Source organism: Echinops telfairi, unplaced genomic scaffold (assembly GCF_000313985.2).
Source record: "Echinops telfairi isolate 266 unplaced genomic scaffold, ASM31398v2 ScPeMD7_5868;HRSCAF=6743_1, whole genome shotgun sequence".
Lineage (NCBI taxonomy): Eukaryota > Metazoa > Chordata > Mammalia > Afrosoricida > Tenrecidae > Echinops > Echinops telfairi.
Window position 1 is genome coordinate 13,088,992 of NW_022109768.1, and position 4,738 is coordinate 13,093,729.

Below are 4,738 nucleotides of genomic sequence, written 5' to 3' on the forward strand. Positions count from 1 at the left end.
CAACCCCGCTCCCCACCAATTTAAGCATCTCACAGAAGCCAGAGGAAACTTTTGGTTTTCTCATAAAACTCTCTGCCATGGAGTCATTAGAATCAAGAAAGTTTTAATTTGCTTTTCAAAATATCTTAAGCTATAACTGTGGTAGTTACATAATCTGGTGTCAATTTGGGAGTTGAGTGGATTAAGAGGGATCATGGCCAATGAGGCCTCTGTGTGGGCATGGCCTTCTCCTGAGAATTCTGGGAACTCCTGTTTTTCCTCCTTGGAGGTGGAAGACACTGTCTCTCTCGGCTCACTCCCTGTAAGATATCCCTGAGGAGAAGCCACATGGACCTACCCTGATGCAGTCAGACCCTGCACCTGGAGAAGCTACATGGAAACCCCTGCCAGTGCTGAGATGCTTACAATGCCACTGGATCTACAAGACTTCCCACCCATTGGCCTGAGATCTTCCTGAATTCAGCGTCATTGCATGTGTTTTGTGAGTCTGAAGAGGAATTTATAGATTGGTGTCAGACATATAGGCTAATATAGGACTTATGAACTTGATCTGGACTGGGCTGTTTTCAATGTTCAATTGCTCTTGTATATAAACCTCATCCTTATACACATGTCTATGAATTTGTTTCTCTAGTCTACCCAGACTAACACATTAATGTTCCAAAAAGTACTAAAACAAGAAAACTCTATCATATGCATTTGCCTTGGACTTCTTTCCATTTGCTAATGAGGAAATACTTATTATTTGAAGTCAGTAAATCCTCTGCTGGCAAAGTGACCCAGCCCAGGTCCAAATATAGTGTTTAACGGAATCTGGATGTACTACTTTTAGCTTTCAGTATAAATGCTACTTGCACAAGGTATGCTTAGTTCAGCCTCCATGATAGTCTGTAAAATAGGTCATCATGTGATTTGGATGTTGTGGGGGCACCACATTTAAATACAATGGGATCCCATTTCTGGATGTCTGTGCAGATACTGCTGCAGCTATTGCTAAAGGAGATCAGAGGAACTAGTACCAGGAGCTGAGAGGGAGGTGGTAGGAAGGGGGTGAGAAGAATCAAGTGAGGAGAGGGCTGGTATGTATCCAGTCCACCACTGTTCTGCCACCCTGAGCCGTAAGAACAGCCCAGGGCCAGCAGCAGCCACTGCCTCTGCCCTGCCATTGCCATGTCCAGTGCCTCACCTGCCTGTACCAGACTCATGATCAGTACTACAAAAGGCTCAGGTTAGGGTTTTTAAAACCAGACCCACTGCCACAGGGTGGGTTCTTATAGTTACCCTCTAGTACAGGGTACAACTGTTCCATAAGGTTTCTGAGGCTGTGAATCTTTACAAAGCAGACTGCCAAACTGCATTTCTCCCTCAGAACAGCTGACCAACACTCCACCCAGCGCACCACTGGGGTTCCTTTAAAACCATTATAACTATAATTCAGTGTCACCGAGTGGATTCTTACTCGTTGCGACCCTACAGGACACAGCAGATCTGCTCCGTGGGTTTCTGGGTCTGCAGAAGCCTCATTTTTCTCCTCCAGAGCAGCTGGTGGGTTTGAACAGCTGACTTTGTGATTAGCAGCCCAACTTGTGACCACCAGGGCTCCTTTTAAAACCAAGAGCAGGAAAGAATAAACATAAGGTGAGTTTTCCCTTTAAAAATAAACAAAACACCTCATAGGGTCAAAGGCAAATATGAGGTCGAACTTCAAGTGACATCTACCTTTGGAAATAGCCCAAAACTCCTCTTTCATGTACTAAAAAGTAGAAAGCAAATGTTTTGAAAATAATGATGTCAACAAATGTACAAATGTGCTTCACACAATGGATGGATGTATGGATTGTGATAAGAATTTTACGAGCCCCCAATAAAATGATTTAAATAAAAATCCAATCAGTAGAGGTAGGTGTCGCTTTGGTACTATCGGGTATTTTGTTTTTCCCTCTGTGACAGTATCTAAGGAGCTTTAGAGGTGCCCTGGTGGGGTGGTGTTTACGCATTGGGCTGTGATCCTCAAGGTCAGCAATGCGAAACCACCAACCACTCCTGGGGAGGAAGACGAGGCTTTCTACTCCGGTTAAGAGTTAAGTCTTGGAAACCCAGTCGGTGGGTCGCAGTCGATTCCAAGGCGATCCGTTTGGTTAGGTTCCTTGGTGGCGCCGTGGGTCATGAGTTGGGCTGCTAAGCTGTCAGCTCATCAAGTTTACAATGATGGCAAATTTAGAACATTAGTTACAGGGCATGTCTTTTTAAGGAAAAAGAAGGTACACAAGAACTGGACTCACCGACACCAGCTTGTCTCACTATCATGCCCCCTCAACATTATCCATATCAGTAATACCCTCCGCTTCCTCTCCCACCCCAATCCTGCAGGGGGCGACCCCCGCCCCCAGGTCGGTACCTCCGCACCACCGAGCCCGAGACTCCGGGAGCAAGGCCCTGAGTACCCTTTGCCACGCTCAGCCCCCGCCCAATACTCACCCTCCGAGTCCGCGGAAGTGCAGCCGCGCCCCGCCCCTTCCGCCGGGTCCGTCCCACCCCGCGCTCCAGGAGGCGCGCAGGCGCAGCGCCGCTCCGGGACGCACGGCGTGAGGGGCGTGGCCTGCGCTCCCGCTGTACGGCCAGCTTCCGGGCGAGCTGTAAAGAGCGCGCGAGCGGGACACCGCCGACCCGGGGGGAAGGTTGGGCGCCCGGAAATTCTCGGGAAAGTGAAGCGGCGCGGGCAGCGCAAAGCCTTTGGGTAGCTTTTGCTTTTCTCCAGGTCTTTTCCCCCAGGCGTGTGTTCTCCGCTTCGGCCTTGGCGCTTCCAGGTGCGGGTGAAACGCAGCCTGCAGGAGCCCGCGAGGCCAGAGCCCAGGTGCTCTTCTTCCTGGGAAACCGAGGACATCGGTAACCCGTTGGAATAAATAAATGCTCAAGGTCCAGCCCCAATGCAACGCAAGGTCCGTAGCACGATATGTAATGTTATTTGAAGCGGCTGAAGTGGTTTCCCTAAAAGCCCTCCCTTCGTATTGGTTAATTAGCTTGCCGCTCTCAGCCCAGCAAGGATGCTCTCGGGAAACACCCTGAGGGTGAAGGGCGCTCGCCTGACGCCTAGAGGAAAACAGACATGCTTATTATTTACTACTCATTGGAGGGACGTGGGGGAGCATGGTAACTACCCCCAAAAAGGTTATAAGTAGTACATGTAGTTACAGGCCCTAGAAGAATAATTTACAGGAAATTAAGCACAAGGCCTAGACAAAACAGACCTGGTTTCAAACCTCAGTACTGAACAAAATAAGGATAAGAGTTGGGAAAGGTTATTTCATTTGTTTGAGTTGAGTGTTGTGGTTGTTAATCCGTACAGGTTTTTTTTTAATGAGGGTTAGATAATTAAGAAATTATCATTTGAATGGCCTGAGAAAGGAGCCCTGGTGGCCTGTTAGGTAAGCATTGGATTCATAACTTGAAAGCGGGCAGTTCAAACCCACCCGCCTCTCTCTGCTGGAGAAATACGAAGCTGTCTGGCCCTGGTAAAGATTCATAGCCTCTGAAACTGGAGACAGGGACACGGGCAGTTTCATCTTGTGGCAGTGAGCTTCGTTTGAGTAAGGAAATGAGATGGTTGTTAATTGAAAAAAAGACTTTTAGTATTGCTCCACTCAAAACAATAGTACAGTTTGCTTTTTTTCTTTCACTTATTTTCAAATGTTCCCTAAACTGTGTTCCGTGGAACATTAACCCTTTACAAAATCTCAGTAGTTGCTTCATGGGTGAAACAATATTGTTCGCATCCCCAGTACTGAGGAAGGCATAGACAGTGGCTGTGAGGCTGTGGGGCGTGCACCTACGTAGCACTCATACTGAACGTGTAGCCAGCATCTGTTCGTGGTTTTACATGTTTTCTTTTGTTTTTTTTCTCTTTTGGGAAGTGTATTTAAAAGAAAGAGAAAAACAGCTTTAAAATAAACCAAAACAACAAAAAACCCTAGGTTGCTCAAAGTTTCTACCGCTTGTAGGAATGGTAGATCAACTCTGAGCAGTTATTTTTATTAAACATGGAGGAGAAGAAAAAACCCCACTTTGGAAAGCATACAGAAAAAGGGTAGTTGACGTTGGACCACTTATAAAATGGAACCTGTGTGGGTACAGGGGGGGCCTAAACAGTCCCCTTCAGACTGTGGATCCCATCTGACCTCTGGGCCCAGAGCCCAAGCCACAGCTGTGGCAGGTGTGGTGCTGTAGCTGTGGCCTCAGAGGGTGCGGGGATTGTACTCTAGCAGCATCTTGATCCAGGAAATGACTTATTTTGACTTTCCCATTATATCAGTGTCATGATAGGCAAAACAACCCAATAAGTAGGAGGACTGGCCTTTATTAAAGGTGAATGTGAAATGGATAAGATTTAGGATTTTTAAAAGTAAAGGACATTTTTAATATATCTGGGAAAAATGGAACATGGGTGTTAATAGACAGTGTTTTAACACGTATCTTCTTAAATATGACTGTTGTCAACTGCAGTTATTAGGAAAATGCTTTTTTACTTAAGAGAGGCTTCCTCAAGCTTTTAGGGCTGAAGTCATGTTGTTTGCGGACTTCTTTCAGATAAAATCCAAACCACATTCACTGCCATAGAGCCAATGCTGACTCACAGCAACTCTATAGGACAACGTAGAACTGACCCTGTGGGTTTCCGAGGCTGTAACTCAGGGTCCTCAAACTTTTTAACCAGGGGACCAGTTCACTGTCCCTCAGACCC

The 4,738-nt window shown here is 46.7% G+C and overlaps 1 long non-coding RNA gene across 1 annotated transcript in view; it reads left to right on the top strand.

The window, feature by feature from the left end:
- Nucleotides 1-2,660: 2,660 nt before the first annotated feature.
- The window catches only part of LOC123522347, a 24,927-nt gene continuing 22,849 nt past the window's right edge, over nucleotides 2,661-4,738 (top strand). Inside the window, exon 1 of the long non-coding RNA XR_006680616.1 lies at nucleotides 2,661-2,737. This is a non-coding gene — a long non-coding RNA (uncharacterized LOC123522347). The remainder of the gene's footprint in view (nucleotides 2,738-4,738) is intronic.